General features: G+C 50.7%; 1 pseudogene; it reads right to left on the bottom strand.

Moving 5' to 3' along the window:
* The window catches only part of LOC113074537 (cytoplasmic dynein 1 heavy chain 1-like), a 38,794-nt pseudogene that overhangs the window by 11,956 nt on the left and 9,338 nt on the right, over window positions 1-17,500 (bottom strand).

Here is a 17,500-nt window from a genome sequence, read left to right as displayed (position 1 = left end):
GCTGGACACAGAGGTCAGAGGTCAGCAGCGGAGCCGGTGCGCTCACACAGAGGTCAGAGGTCAGCGTCCTACCTGAGCAATGGCCCATTTGACCATGGGCCCGCAGGCCAGCGAGGCGCGGTTCACCTGCTCGTAGTTGTAGCTGGGGTTGGACATGTAGTTCTTCTTCATCTTCTCACGGATGGAGTCGCTGGGACGAGACAGAGTGTGTTAGAAGGAACATCTACACACACCTACACACATGATCTCAGGGATTTACTAACTTGTGATTACAGAAAAATACCATAAAATAAACATTCAACCCCAGGCCCGATGCAGTGTCTGATCAATAAAAGTTCAATAAACAAAATGTTACATTTTAAAAAGTCAGTATCATCAAGATTTCTCTCTTCACAAACGAAAGTTCAATCAAAGTCACAGCAGAACTGTTGAGTGTCTCTGATTGACAGCAGTGATTCATTTCTGAGCGAATCCAAGGTTGAGTGAATCGAGTGAGTCAATGATTCAGTGACTCGTTCATAAAGGCAGTCACTTGCTTTGCTTATAAATGAATCAGCTGTTTGAACGAATGATTCAATGACTCACTTTACAAGACTTTCTGCCACCTACTGGAGCTTCTATAGAGTATCATTTCATTTTTTTATGTTTTAATTTTAATATGGAATCAAAACAATTCTTTCTAAAGCTACTTTCGTCTAATGTATATCCTAATGTCTTGTATTTTCTTAAGAGTTATTTCAATCTTTTAGGGGTAATTTATCAGCATAAACTGATGTGATTATCCGCACCTCATGTAATTAATAAGATTAAATCTTTTTCAAAATTGCTTGACAGCCTTAATTTCAATAACTAAAGACATCTGCATGTTCACAGCTAATGGTCACATGCCATGCAGCTAATAACCAGTGTCTCAACCAGATGCTGCTTCTTAATGGAGCTGACCGCTAGAGAGGGAATGGAGTGTGGTGTTTAGGACCATGAGGACACATGGGTTCAGGCGGGGAGCGGAGCAGCCGCGGCGCTGGAGAGGGAACCGTGTCACGTGATGATCATTAGATCTGGAGCACGGTGACCCTCCTCACACACACACCGCCGCTCCACACCCCGCAGTCAGTCACCTGATCTCATCAGCAGAAAAGTTCACAATAGTGGGGATGAAGTTCTCGCGCATTATGATGGAGCGAATCTGCTTCCAGTCGGTGGTGCTCTCGCCCAGCAGCAGACAGATGGACTCCAGAGCCAGCTTGACCGCGGCCGGCGGGTTGGCCATCGATCGCACCTCCACTAAGTGCTGCTTCTTAATCGATTTAACAGCTAAACAAGCCACAAGCCGTGAGCAGAGGAAAGAGTGAAGACAGGAAGAGGTTAGCGCCGGGAAAAGACCACGAGCACCGCTGGCAAACACACGAGAGACAGAGCTGAAAGCAGAAGAACTGAAGGAAATATCCACTGATGTTTTCGGGCACTGGCTGGCGTTAATGGTTTTAGAGCAGATGTCTCAAATCTGGAGCTTAACCTCTGACTTTATTCCTCAAACCAGTGAATATTTCCTCAGTGGATCACAACTGTGCAGGAAACACTATTTCAGACTGATACTTTATTTAATATTAAAGGTGGACCGATGTATTGGTTCTGATCAATCAGCATCAGTAGTTTGACTGAGTCTCTCTTGACAGTTTTCCAGGTTGTGTTCATCGCTGGAGCGTGTGAGCGTTTAGAAGTGTGTGCTGTGATTATACAGAGCGGGAAACTTCAGAACATCGGTCACAGCTGCAGCCGGTGTGTGTTTACAGATGGCCATGACTGCTGAAATAACACTTTACTCCGTTTATGACATTAGGTGTGAGTGTGTTAATTCAGTTTACTGTTACTAACACATTTTTCTTCTGTTAACATTAGTTAATAAACTATGAACTAACTTTAATTAATTATCAATATGATAAATAATATTCATATTTTTATTCATTTACAATTTATGGTTCAGTAATGTTTTCTTTTCTTTCTATTCACTATTTCGGTTTTGGTTCACTATCCATTGTACAAACTATTGGTAGATTAATGGTATGGGTCCGTGAGGTCAAAGCTAGCTGTCGTATCAGTGAAACCCCCCATCGGTCGACCTCTAGCTAATGTGTGCAGATTACTGTAACATGAACAGAGCAGTGGAAGCTCGGAGGAGACGGAGCGAAGCGTACCGTTCTGAGCCTCGATGACGGCCGGCTCCACCTGGTCCAGATCCTGCTTCACACTCAGCTGCTTGTCTTTAATCACTTCCTGCTGCTTGTAAACCGCTTCCTGTATCTCCTGACTCATGACCTGTGGAGCCGAACACACCCGTCAGGTTATTTAGGAGATCAGCGGCTGAACGAGGAGCTGAACGATGACGCTTGCCTTCTTCTTCTCGGCCTCCTGCTGGTCTTTCACCATCTTCTTCAGCTTGTCGTTGGCAGCAGCGTTCTTGACCTCCAGCTCCTGACTCTTGATCCGCAGGTCACGCCGCAGCTCCTCCACCTGTGACAGCACACGTTAATAACGCTGAAGCAGCTCGTGCGTCTGCGTGTGTGATGTGGTGTGAAGCACGCACCTGATCCACCGTCTCTTTGATTTTACGCAGACCCACGTTCAGATGCATCTGCTGCTCCTCCAGCTCGCTGCGCTTCTCGTTGAACAGGTTGGCGTAGTGGTTGATGAAGTCCAGGTAGTGACGCGGGGTGATGGCCATAGTGTGACCGCCGCGCTTCGCCAGACGGTTGTTAGCCTAACACACACACAGAGTAATAAAGCGTCACAGTGTGCACGGACAGCAGCATGCACCTCATCAGACGTGAGCGGGGCGCTCTGACCTGGTGCAGGGTCTGATGCACGAACACACATCCGTTGACGATGGCCTCGCGGTGCGTGGGAGTCTGCGGCAGCTTGTCATACACCGTGGGCATGTAGTCCGGCACTTTGTAGTTGGGCTTCTCCAGGTCCATCTTGCTGGTGAACTCTTTACCCACCTGATACAGCGCTTCAGTGGACCAATCCCCAAACCAGTTGAGCACACACCTGAGGAGAAACACATCAGTCCAGCGTAAGAGCAAACACCCATCCACCACACAATACACCTGCTAACACAACACCGCTTCCATCCCATGAGTGCAAAACAACAAAACCACTTCCCGGGAAACTGATGCAAGGAATCAACAAAAATTAAACTTGCTGCAACCAAGAAAACCTGTGGCATTGGATTTTTTTAATGCACATCATTGAATTTTACTTCCAGTGTTTTTTTTAAGTAATATTTCAAAATTGGCATAAAAGCAGGTGATGGAAGCATATACACTGTAGCTGTTTATTCTAGAGCACACGATCGCACCTGTTGAAGAGGGCAGGTGAGGTGGCCGCTCGGTCCTTCAGTCCCTCTGATGACGGGTTCATGGTGAACACCACGTGCAGGTTCCTGATCACCTGACTGGTGAACCACTTGTAGAGCTCCTCGTGAGTGTCCAGCATCAAGCCCTCCTTCTGCGCTCCTTCCTTGCACTGCGTCATCAGCGTGGCGTATTCGTCGCCCTCGAACAGACCGGGCACCTGCAACAGCACAGAGCGGTCAGAACACCGGACAGACGGAGAGCGAGAGACGGTCTTCATCAGGGGTCACACCTCTCCGTTGGCCAGCAGTGTGTTCATGCGCTCCAGGAAGCCCGAGTCCAGCACGTTCGACTCGTCCATGATGAAGGCGATCTTCTCGTTCTTGCAGCCGGAGCGACGGAGCACTGTCCGCAGGTCTTCGTCAAAGTCCTCGCCCGTGTATTTCCTGTGGACCTGCGAGGACACGATGGGTTAGCCTCAAACAAACAGAACTGGAGACAATCTCTATCTCACTGCTCTGACCTTGATCTGATAGACACTCAGGCCGTTCATCCAGGCCACGAAGCGGGAGAGCGTGGTCTTTCCAGCGCCGCTGACGCCGATCAGGAGCAGGTGACCCTGCGGCTGACGGAAGATCCTGGAGGAGAACATCAGCATGACGTCACTGAAGCATCACCAGGAGAAATAACAAACAGCGGTGTCTCTTCAGACTCTCTGTACCTGTCGATCCTCAGCACGTGATCCAGAACCTCATTGAAGAGCACCAGAGGAACGTCCAGCTCCTCCTCGTAGAACACCTTCAGTCTGGCCTTCACATAGTCACGCAGCTCCTCCTGCTCCACGGGAACATAGTCCTGCAGGAGAACAGCAGAAGCTCAGTCGTCCGTCTGCAGGGACGTCCAGAAGAGTTCAGCTCGGTCACTCACCTTGGAGAGCCAGTTGCTGTACAGGATGGGTCTGTTAAGGGCCTTGTCACGCTCGATGTTGGGGAAGTGTTTGAGGGCGACCGTGTCGATGTTCTCATCCGTCCAGCGTCTCTCCTCATCCTCCACCAATCTGCAGGAGAACCAGATCAATCAGTGTCATACTCGAGTCAAATGTAACACTGTTTAGAAGAAAACACAACACTGTTCCAAAACAGGAAGCTAAACTGTAACCATGTGATCTACAGGAGCCTTAAACTCACCGGTCCTGGAAGAGTCTCAGCGCTTCGTGAGCCCAGATGCGAATCAGACCCTCCACAGGAAGTGTCTCCAGCGGCCGCAGCGCCTCAAAGATGCCTCGGACCCAGCGGGTCATCTCTCTGGGAGAGTAGATGTAGTGCGGCTGTGTGTCCTGAGTGAACCGCTCCTGCTCAACATAAAACAGTCAGATAAACATCTCATCATCTCAGGAGCAAACCCAGGAGCGTTCAGGGTTAGACTGCACACCTGAGACATGGTGTAGAACTCGACCATGGCAGCCGTGAGCGGCTCAGCGAAGGTCCGCAGGGACGGGATCAGTCGGAGCATGGCTCTGTTGAAGGTGCCGTAGATCTGTGTGAGCGAGGCCGGCCCGGGATAGTCCACATACACCACCGGCACGTGACGCAGAAACCTGCACACGGTCACACGAGGAACGTCAGGACATCACTGAACACATCTCCGTCTGCATGAGCAGTGATGAGGACCCACCTGTAGGAGAGCGGCTTCCTGCCGGGGTCTGTGGGGGGGTTACAGGCTCCGACGAACTGGATCCGCTCCAGCTTCACCCAGGTCTGGTCTGAGGTGCGGTAGAAGCCCCCGTGCTCCACCATCTGAACACAGCACACGGGTCACACACACACACACACACACACACACACACACACACACACACACACACACACCCCCCGCAGCGACGCGCACCTGTCTGATGAAGGAGATGACCCGCTGCGTGCCGTACTTGTCCATGTCGGGGAGGTTGATCTCGTCACAGAAGAGCACCAGCCACTTGCCCAGCTGCACCGGAGCCAGAACCACGCCGTTCGGAGTCCTGCGGTACTCACAGTAATGATCGAAGGTCTTCAGCAGCAGCTCTGGAGTCGTAGCGCTGGAGAAGTTCAGTCCCACCACCTGGAGAACACACACATTACACACGTGTCCGAGCATCAGATCAGACTGCTCCATCTGTGACCGCTCCTCACCTCCATGTCCGGCAGGGCTCTCAGGGCACTGAACAGGGTCATGGTCTTCCCGGAGCCCGGCGGCCCACAGAGCACCAGAGGCTTGTGTTCGGCCAGCCAGGTGTAGAGCAGAGCCTCGTGCCGCACCGTGTCCAGAGTGGGCACCACCACGTCCGGCGAGGCCACCTTGTGCGTCTCCACCTCGATCTGAGGCACCTTCACCTGCCAGGACTGCCACTCGCCCGTGATGGACACCTGACGGATTCACCGCAGCGTTAGAGTCTCACACTCACCTCAAACATCACACTGCACCTGAGACGGCGTCCGCTCGCACCTCGTAGTCGATGATCGGCACGTTGGGAGCAGACGGCAGAGACACGGTGGTGATGCGGCGGATGTATTCTCCCAGCTCCGCTCGCATCTTCAGCCTGCTGTCACCCGAGAAGGACCACAGCACTGCGTAGATCAGGTATTTCTGCACCACAAGCTCAGAGTTAGCACGTGTCATTACCTCTCACTCACGTAGCATGTAAACACATGAGCCGGCTCGTCCAGGGGTCACACCTGCATGTATTTCTCCAGCTGGTCCATGGGCATGGGGGAAATCCGGGTGGTTGTTGTTGTAGAGGGCGATGTTGCGGCAGGCCTGATGCAGCATGGAGAAGAGCGAGCTCAGCGAGCGCAGACGCGTGAAGTCCATGATGTGCTCCATCTTAGACGCGTGTTCCAGAGCTTTGATGACCAGACCGGTGGAGGTGAAGTACGGCTGGAGGATCACAGCGGCGTCTCTCTGGATCTGTGGATCAAACACAGGACGCTCTGAAACCTGACGAGCACACGCATGAAGCACACACGGAGCGATCGAGAGAAAGATGGAGTACCTGCCAGCATTGGTGAAGCGGCCTCCTCGCCCTCGTCCTCCGTGGCCTTCCTCATGCGCTGAGCCTCATCCTCTCCCTCATCCAGCGGGATGCTCCTCAGACGCGCCAGGAAGTTGTTGAAGATCATGTCGGTGCTGAGAACGTCCTCGCTGAACCAGACCATCCCACAGCGAGACACGGTGGCCAGCGTGGCGTACTTCAGGTCCTGCACCTCAAACATGATGCGCACCTGTGTGACGAGAGCATCATCATCATCATCATCATCATCATCTCGACTACACACTCCACATCAGATCTGCTGCGTACGTTGGGTGGCAGGCTGAGGCGCTCTCCGTTGGGGAGAGTCAGGAGCTTGTTGTCGTCCAGCACAGAGTTCAGATTCTCCACCCACTCCGGATCCACGTCACCGTCGAAGATGATCCACTGCCGCTTCTGCAGCTCTCCACGGACGTTATCGATGATCCTGAACACACACACACACACATGAGCACAGGCATCAGAATGAACACACACCTGAGGACAGACGAGGACTCACTTCCGGAGCACGTGTGTGAAGAGTCCGTCGGTCCACTCGCGAGTGTTGGGGTCCAGCGTGCCGTACAGGTGGTCTTTGCTGATGGCTTTGGGGTCGATGATGTGAGCGACGCCCTCCAAACCCTCCAGCCTCTCCAGGGCTTTGAGCAGGACTCTCCAGGCCATGGTCTTCCCGCTGCCGGACGGCCCGACCATCATCAGCCCGTGATTGATCTGAGTGATCTGATACAGCTGCAGCACTGAGGAGGAGGAGACGGTCAGACCCATGAGTGTGTGTGTGTGTGTGTGTGTGAGTGAGAGAGTGTGTGTGTGATCTGATACAGCTGCAGCACCTGAGGAAGAGCACACGGTCAGACCCATGAGTGTGTGTGTGTGTGTGAGAGAGTAAGACAGAGTGTGAGAGCGTGTGAGTTTCTGTGAGTGAGTGAATGTGAGCGAGACAGAGTGAGTGTGAGAGTATGTGTGTGTGTGTGTGTGTGTAAGTGTAACAGAGCGAGTGCGAGTCTCTGTGAGTGAGTGTGAGAGTGAGTGTGAGTTAGGGCTGCACAATATTGGGAAAAAAATGATATTGCGATGTTATTTTTCTGCGATATATATTGCGATAAAATCTAATCAATTTTTTTCTTACAAACAAAAATGGGATGAACACTCTTTCATACTTACACTTACATTCTCATTTTAAATCATTTAAACATCGACACCATTGTGTCGATTGATTAATATGCACGAGGGAGAGAGAGCAGACAGCGCTCGTTTGAAAATGGGGATCGTGCTCTCTCTCTCTCTCTATCGTTCGCTCTCTCTCTCTCTCGTGCTCTCTCTATCGTGCTCTCTCTATCGTGCTCTCTCTATCGTTCTCTCTATCTCTCTCGTGCTCTCTCTATCGTTCTCTCTCGTGCTCTCTCTATCGCGCTCTCTCTCTCTCGCGCTCTCTCTCTCGCGCTCTCTCTCTCGCGCTCTCTCTCTCGTGCTCTCTCTCTCTCTGCCCTGTTAAACTGACAGGACTTAAAAACACATGCAAATGATAAACTTTCACACTCTGATGGTTAAGCTGTGCAATTAATCCACGAATCACATTCGCCAAGGGCGGGGGAGCAGCTGGCCCATACAGTTAATGAATAAAGGATCAACTACGACAGCCTACATCGCACATCCTGCAATGTGACTATCGTAGATTCGTACATCGCGATATCGATGCTTAAACAACACATCATGCAGCCCTAGTGTGAGTCTCTGTGAGAGAGTGTGAGTGTAACAAAGTGTGAGTGACTGTAGAGTGAGAGAGTTAGTGAGTGAGTGTGACCGTGTTTGTGAGAGTGTGACTGAGTGTGAGTGAGTGTGTGAGAGTGAGCCAGAGTGTGAGAGTGTGACAGAGTGTGAGTGTGTGATAGAGAGAGTGAGTGTGACAGTGTGAGTGTGTGATAGAGAGTGTGTGTGAGTGTGACTGAGTGTGAGAGTGTGACAGAGTATGAGAGTGTGAGAGAGACAGTGTGTGAGAGTGTGCCAGAGTGTGAGTGTGTGATAGAGAGAGTGTGTGAGTGTGACTGAGTGTGATAGAGTGTGTGTGAGTGTGACTGAGTGTGTGAGAGTGACAGAGTGTGTGTGAGTGTGACTGAGTGTGTGTGAGTGATTGAGTGTGACTTAGTGTGAGTCTCTCTGAGTGAGTGAGTGTGATTGTTAGTGTGTGTGTGTGTGTGTGTGTGTGTGCAAGAGTGAGAGTGACTGAGTATGTGTGTGTGATACAGTGTGACTGAGTGTGAGATAGAGTGTGACAGTGTGACAGAGTGTGTGAGAGTGACTGAGAGTGTGTGTGAGTGATTGAGTGTGACTTAGTGTGAGTCTCTCTGAGTGAGTGTGATTGTTAGTGTGTGTGTGTGTGTGCAAGAGTGAGAGTGACTGAGTATCAGTGTGTGATAGAGTGTGACAGTGTGACTGAGTGTGAGTGTGTGAGAGAGTGTGACAGAGTGTGTGAGAGTGACAGAGTGTGTGTGAGTGATTGAGTGCGACTTAGTGTGAGTCTCTCTGAGTGAGTGAGTGTGATTGTTAGTGTGTGTGTGAGTGTGTGCAAGAGTGAGAGTGACTGAGTATGAGTGTGTGAGAGAGTGTGACAGAGTGTGACTGAGTGTGTGAGTGACAGTGTCAGTGCGAGTCTCTCTGAGTGAGTGAGTGTGATTGTTAGTGTGTGTGTGTGTGCGCAAGAGTGAGAGTGACTGAGTATGAGTGTGTGCAAGAGTAACAGAGTGTGAGACTGAGTGAGGGAGTGTGAGTATGTGAGAGTCTGTGTCTGTCTCTCTGTGTGATAGAGTGTGAGACTGAGTGAGGGAGTGTGAGTGAGTGTGTGAGAGTGTGAGTGAGAGTAACAGAGTGAGTGAGTGAGAGTGAGTAACTGTGAGAGTGAGTGAGTGAGAGTCTCTGTGTGTGTGTGTGTGTGTGTGTGTGTGTGTCTCACCTTCTCCACCCACATGCTGCCCACGTCGTCTCCGTCTCCGTATGTGAGGTACATCTCGGCGCAGACCTTCTTCAGCTCTTCTCTCAGAGCGGTCATCTCTCCGCGCATGTACTGGACGCCGGGGAAGACGTCTGAGAGCAGGCTGAAGAGCAGAGGGATGTCCTCGGCCACCAGCTTCGGCACCATGGTCTCACACACGCTCTGGATCAGGATCTGACGGTCGAGCACATGAAGAACGCTCAGAGATCACAGATCTACTCTAACTCACTCATTCATGTTTCCTGTTTTACTGTGAAAGAGTCTACTAAACATTAATCTACACCAGCTTTTATCAAAATGATAAGATTCCAAAAATAAAAGCTCAAATGTCACATAAAACAAACTTCCCGTCTCACCTCCTGCTCCGGAAGGTTCTCTGCGATCTCGTTCTCATCCACGTCCTCACCGCGCTCACGCTTCTCTCTCTTGATCTTCTGGATGCGCTCTCTCTTCACGTTCCCGGCGCTGATCAGCACGCTCTTGAGCGCTCGCAGACCGAAGTCATAGTGAGACTGAGATGACAGCTGCTCGTCACACAACCTGCAACCACAGAGCGCACGGGGTTAAAGGTCACGACCTCACACACACACACACAGAACAGCAGCGGAGCCGGACGCAGACGCACTTGAAGAACGGGACGATCTTCTTGGCCAGGATCTCTGCGGTGCGGAAGCCCTGTGAGTACAGCATGACCTGAGCGATCAGCTGACGGTCCGGTTTGGTCATGGCCAGACTCCTGAAGAGCTTCTTGAGGTTATCGGGCAGGTTGGAGCGTCCGGCGTAACCAGGGTTCATCGTGATGAAGATGGCCATCTCCGCACTCACCTTCACCTGTTTGTTCAGCAGCTCAGTGGTGACGGGCACGCCTGCACACACACACACACACACACACACATCAGCATTTAAATTCGATTCGTGGACCGATCTTCCAAATGCATCACGTTCTTATATTTTAGCAGCAGATGGCGCTCTCCTCTAGTGTTGATCCACACACAGACACTGATGAAGAAGAGCTGAACATCACCGAGTCTGTAACTTCACGTTGTCTCAGAATGCCTTTATTACAGCAGATTAATGTAAACACAGTCAAACACCACTGTGAACACTCTTGTGATTCACATCAACATTTTCTAATTTAATGATTATTTTAGGTTCAAGTGTGTAGAATTCTGTTTCTCAAGCATGCAGCGCCACCTGCTGTTCACAACTAAGCTCAAAATCGACTTAAAGATTTATGATGCATTCTGAAAATCTCAGAATGTTTCTCGAGTGATGCATGATTTATTCCCCCAGGCCTAGCATCCTGCACGTACTGTGGTCTCGGTTGGGGTTGCTGTGTTCTCTCAGGGCCACCTGGATGTACTGGACCTGCTGAGACACGGCAGACAGCATGCGCTCCTCCAGACGGTTGAACTCGTCGAAGCAGCCCCAGGCTCCCACCTGACACAGACCCACAAAGATGCGACCCATCGCCTGCAAGACAAGACACCGTCACACCCCGAGACTGAACACCTGTTACTGACACCGTCCTGTGACGCCCGTCGCACCTGGAAGTCAAACGTCTCGTCGCAGTTGAAGACCAGGACGAAGCGACCGAGCTGGTGACCCAGAGCTTTCACAGACTCCGTCTTCCCCGTCCCAGCAGGACCTACAGGACAAGAACACCGTCAGCCACCGCGCGCACACACACACACACACACACACACACACACACACACACACATACGTGCACACTCTCTCTCTCCTCACACACACACACGCACGCGCACACACACACACACTCTCTCTCTCTCTCACACACACACACACTCTCTCTCACATACACACACATACACACGCACGCACACACAAACACACGAGCGCACACACGAACACACACACACACTCTCTCTCTCTCTCACACACACACACACTCTCTCTCTCACATACACACACATACACACGCACGCACACACAAACACACGAGCGCACACACGAACACACGCGCACACACGTGCACTCACATACACACACACACGCGCACTCTCTCACACACACACACACACGCACACACTCGCTCTCTCTCTCACACACACACACACACACACACTCTCTCTCTCACACACACACGCATGCACACACACTCTTTCTCTCTCTCTTACACACACGTGCACTCTCTCACACACACACACACACTCTCTCACATACACACACACACACACACACACGCACACACTCGCGCTCTCTCTCTCACACACACACACTCTCTCTCTCTCTCACACACACACACATGCGCGCACACACACACACTCTCTCTCTCTCTCTCTCACACACACACACACACTCTCTCTCTCTCTCTCTCTCTCTCTCTCTCTCTCACACACACGCACGCACACACACACACACACACACGCACGCACACACACACACACATGCGCGCACACACACACACTCTCTCTCTCTCTCTCTCACACACACACACACACTCTCTCTCTCTCTCTCTCTCTCTCTCTCTCTCTCACACACACGCACGCACACACACACACACACACACGCACGCACACACACACACACACTGACCGAAGGGCGATCCTCCCAGACGGGCCTCCAGCGCCTGAGTCATGGTCAGGTAGCAGCGGTCGGTCAGTGGCGTCTGCACCAGCTTGTCCTGCACACCCAGGTACTCGAAGCCGTAGTTGAACTTGGCGTTGGCCATCTGGATGGAGAGCTGCTGGAGGACGTCGGTCTGCTTGGGGTCGAAGTAGAAGCGCATCTGGCTGAGCCACTCGAAGGACTTGGGGTTGTTGATCTTGTTCTTGATCAGAGTCCTGCTCACGTCTCTCTGGTGCACCAACTCTGTGATCTACCAAAGAAACACACACAGGTCATGGTTCAGGAGTGAGCGTCTGCGTGTGTGTGTGTGTGTGTGTGTGTGGCGTGCGCATCAGAAGGTCACTGCGGTGTGTGTGCTCACCAGGTGCTCCAGCTTCCTCCTGCGCAGCGGTGGCTGCTCCATCAGGACCGTGTCGGCCAGCAGGTTCAGCGTCGCCTCCACGTTGGTCAGCACGGCCTGCAGCGGACCCATGTCCACTCCTCCGTTGATGGTGTTCAGAGCGCTCTCCACGTTCTCTGACCAGTCGATCTGTGCGGACAGAACCACCAGCTGGGCCTGGACACAGCAGACAGAGGTTAAACACTCATGATCAGGTGGACAGACTCCGGGTCAGTCTGGGAGGACGGGTCACCTGGTAACGGTCGATCCAGCTGATGTAGGTGCTCAGGTCGATGCCCGTGCCCTTGTTGAAGTCGCCCACCTCTGTGACGGACTCGGCCAGCAGCTTGGCCAGCGTCACACGCATCTCACGCTCCACCAGCGTCAGCCACTCGTTGATCTTCGGATGCTTCGTGATGGACACCGGCGTCTTATAGAGCACCTGAACACAGCAGAGCGCTCACAGGTTCACACTAACACAGTTATATTACTGATGTAACGGCTCTGACTGACTCTTGACTGGCCAGACAATCCTCCATCAGACGTGTGTGTGTCTGGGGACGAGCCGTACCTCCTCTCCCTCTCGGGACGAGATGCCCAGCACCTCCGTGTTGTCCTCGTTCAGCAGGATGCTCGAAACTCCAGCGAACATCTTCTTGAAGTGTTTCTGCAGTTTGGCCACATTCTTACTGTTGCCGATGATCTCCAGCAGATCTTCATCTCCAACAAAGTAGAACCTGCGGGAAACACAAATGATGAGTGTTTAATCAACCGTGATGACACGAGTAAAGAAATAAGGCCTGCAATTATTTTACCAACTAAACAAGATTGTTAAAACACATTTTCATTAAAATACTACTAATCTTTCAAAAATCACTGGTTAACACATCACATAAAAGTCAAGAGATCGTTGAGCTGAAAGGTCTGACCTGGGGAACGACGAGCGCTCTCTCTCCAGATATTCTCCCAGGGCTTTCTGGATCTTTCCCAGCAGGTCAGCGAGTCTCTCCAGTGACCTCTGAACCCCCTGAATGTTCAGGACGTCCATGACCAGAGGAGACTTGGTCACCTTCTTCATCAGGGCCAGGAACTCTGTGCTGATGCTGTGGAATCAGACGAGTCACATGTTAAAGTCACAGTCTGCGTGTTCTTCGGCTCACTGATGTAATGAGTCTGACCTCTGGAAGCGCTGCGTCTCCACAGGAAGCAGGTGTTTGATGTCAGCACTTCCTGTGAAAATGCCTTCCAGGTAAACCCAGCGGCGCTGCACGTCGATCCAGACGTCAAACAGAGCCATGATGCGGTTGAGTTTGTCCTCCCAGCTCAGAGCGTCCTCCTCGAACACCTGTGAGAACAGAGAGACTGCTGGGACACACGGCTCCTCACGAACACACACTCGCTCTCGTTCTCTTCAGTACCTTGTAGTAGGGCGAGAGCTTCATGGCCGACACACTGTTGATGTGCTCCTTCACTTTGTTGAACAGATCGTCCCATCCTCGAATCAGACGACACTTGTTCTGATAGTTGACCAGGTCGAGCTCGTACGAGTTCCACACTTCACGAATCTGCAGCGAAGAGGAAGGAGTGTTTGAACACACTCTCACACACACACATGCACTCAAACTCTAAAACACGCACGCACTCACACTCTCTCACAGACTCTCACACTCTCACACACACACACTCAAACACACACACTCTCTCTCACAGACACTCACAGACACTCAAACACTCTCACACACACACTCTCTCTCACACACTCACACACATTCTCTCACACACACTCTTTCACTCTCACACACACACTCAAACTCTCAAACACACACACACACAAACACACTCAAACTCTGAAACACGCACACACTCACACTCTCTCACTCTCACACACACACACACTCTCTCACACACTCACGCACACTTTCTCTCTCAAACACTCACACACATTCTCTCACAAACACACACACACACACTCTCTCTCTCTCTCACTCACACTCTTTCACTCTCACACTATCTCACAGACACTCACACACACACTCTCTCTCTCCAAACACACTCACACACTCTCTCTCTCACACACACACTTTCACACTCACACTCTCACTCAAGCACACTCACTCACACAAGTACACGCACTCTCTCACACTCTCTATCTCACACACACACTCACTCAAGCACACTCACACACACACACTCTCTCTCACTCTCTTTCTCACACTCTCACTCGCACACTCACACTCTTTCACTCTCACACTCTCACAGACACTCACACACACACTCTCACATAAGCACAGTCACACGCACACTCTCACTCACACTCTCTCTCTCACACACACACTCGCACTCACTCTCACTCACACACAAGTACACTCACACACACACTCTCTTTCACTCTCTCTCACACACTCTCACTCGCACACTCTCTTTCACTATCACACTCTCACACACACACACACACACACACACTCTCACATAAGCACAGTCACACGCACACTCTCACTCACACTCTCTCTCACACACACTCACACACTCACTCACACACAAGTACACTCACACACACACTCTTTCACTCTCTTTCTCACACACTCACTCTCATTCGCACACTCACACTCTTTCACTCACACTCTCTCACAGACACTCAAACACACTCACACTCTCACACAAGTGCACTCTCACACCCCCACTCGCACACACTCACTCACACACGCACTCTCTCTCACACGCTCTCTCACTCACTCACACACAAGCACTCTCACTCACACACACACACACATTCTCTTTCTCTCTCAAACACACTCTCTCTCACACACACATACACACACACACACACTCACTCACTCTCACACACACTCTCACACCTGCTTGAGGAACTCCTCGAGGGCCATCTCTCCCTGTGCCACCAGCAGCACGTCCTTCACCACCATCTCGTTCTTCTGCAGGTCCACGTCCCAGATCTGACCCAGACTCAGCTCGGACAGAACCCAGTTCACATGCAGACGCTTCATCAGCTGCTTCCAGTGCCGGTCCTTCAGCGCCTCCGACTTCAGCTCGATCACCAGCATGTTCACCTGAGGATCAGCACAGCGAGGGTTTAGGAGCCTGGCTGACTCTATCCCAGCATGCTCAGCGGTTCAGGCCGGAGCCGCTCACCTTCATGTAGCCCTTGAGCAGTCTCTGCACGAACTCGTAGGAGGCGTACTGCCTCAGTCGAGCGGGGAAGTTCTTCAGCTGGTTGAGGAGAGCGTCCAGACTCTGGCGCAGCTGCACAGCAGAAGAACACAGACTCGGTGTGAGCCAGAATCAGGTGTGTGTACCTCAGGAGACGCGGGTGTGTGTCTCACCTTACGCGGCTGCACAGAGACCCACGGTTGCTCCTTCATCTGATCGATCTGCTCCCAGACCTTCGACAGCTCCGACCAAACCCCCTTCAGATCCTGCAGCTCCTCCAGAGCCACCTGACCAACACAACACACACGTGAACAACAGCACGACGAGCAGAAGACAGTCTGCATCAAAGTGTGATTTTACAACGATTTCTGAAAACATTAAGCGAACTGAACCCAGCGTGTTTTCATGCACTGGACCGTTTTGAGCTCTGTTTTTCCAAAATACTCATTTAATGGTTTATTATATTGCAATATATCTACTTGAGTCTTTATGTCAATCTCAATCCATTAGGGATGTAACGATGCACCGGTTGAACATCGATACAAATATGTGCTGATTCAAATCAGTTCAGACGAATCGTGATACGTTTGGGGAGGAGTTTATATGAATGGATCTTTGAGGGAAACTGTCAGCTGAAAAGTATCAATAATATTATCTTTTCATCTGATCTCTGTACAGCAGTAACGGAGGAAACACTGAATCTGCTGCTGCACAAGCGCCTCCTGCTGGCAGAGACTGAATCTGCGTCTCATTCAGAGCTTCTGCTGTTCGAGTCTCGCTCATATGATTTATTAACAGTTTCACAAAGTCTGATCATTGTTTTAAAATGTCAAATCATACGATATAATTTAGCTTTAAAACTGTTCATGCTGTGATTGAAATGCAGCGGTTGCCTCGAAGTTTGAATGAAAAGAACAAAGCCTTGGTTTAGATGAAAATATTTTTGTCTTATTTGATTAGATTTGGAATTAGTTTTAAAATTTAGCTTTGTTATTTGACATGTCAATTTCACAAAGAAATTGTCCAAGCTATAAGGATCCCTTTTCAATAATGTCAAATCTCTTTTTTTTTTGTCAGTATCATAAACTTTAGTTGTATTCCTCTCTTTATTCTAAAAGTTTGTTAATTTTTACAGCATTTCACTCCAAGAATCATGGTTAAAATGTGCTTGTTTTCTATCTGCTGACAGTATTTTCTAATTTATGGATAAAAAGAGAAATCCAAATTCTCCCCAAGAAAAACTAACTCCATTTCAACAATATCAAACAAGAATTTTGAACCTGACTTTATCCAGCGTTCAGATTTCTGCATATTAGTACATATTTAATTAGATTGATGCCTCGTTTGCATATGTATTGTAAATTTCAGAAATCTTAATGTAAGTACTTAATGCACTGTGATTTATCAAATGGGGAAAGTATGATGGCATCAAGCCGCCAGGGTTCATCGACGCTCATAGATGAACTCAGTGATTGTTCGCTGGTTTGTGTCTCTGTTAAAGCGGTTTAGAAGCGTCTCTGTTATGAGCGAGATCTGAAGCGCTTCACCTGGACTCTCTCCTCGCTGCTGCTCAGCAGACCTGTGTCCGTCAGCTCCAGCGCCTCTTTGGCCTTCGCACACTTCTCTCTGTCGTCCTTCAGCCGGCCGAACTTGCCCTCGTAGATGGTGAGCGACTGCAGCGCCTCCTCTGGACGCAGACTGCCCTGCAGCGATAACAAGCAGACAAACACTGAACGAGAGCTGCCAACACCACACCTCTCCCAAATCTCTCTCTCTCACACGTACTGCCACAGGTTTGGTCTTCTCCCAGTCCGACAGCAGGTCTGTGGTGCGGTTCTCCACGGCGCGGTCCTCCTGCACGATCTTCATCTGGAGGTTGGCCACCTGCTGCTGGATGGCCGTGTCTTTGCGCTTCATGATGTCGCTGAAGGCGCCCCACTCGCCCTCGATGTTATCGATGTACA

This window comes from Carassius auratus, unplaced genomic scaffold, assembly GCF_003368295.1.
Source record: "Carassius auratus strain Wakin unplaced genomic scaffold, ASM336829v1 scaf_tig00014999, whole genome shotgun sequence".
NCBI classification, from domain to species: domain Eukaryota; kingdom Metazoa; phylum Chordata; class Actinopteri; order Cypriniformes; family Cyprinidae; genus Carassius; species Carassius auratus.
Note: the sequence above shows the minus strand (reverse complement) of the source record. Positions and strands in the feature narration are given on the sequence as shown.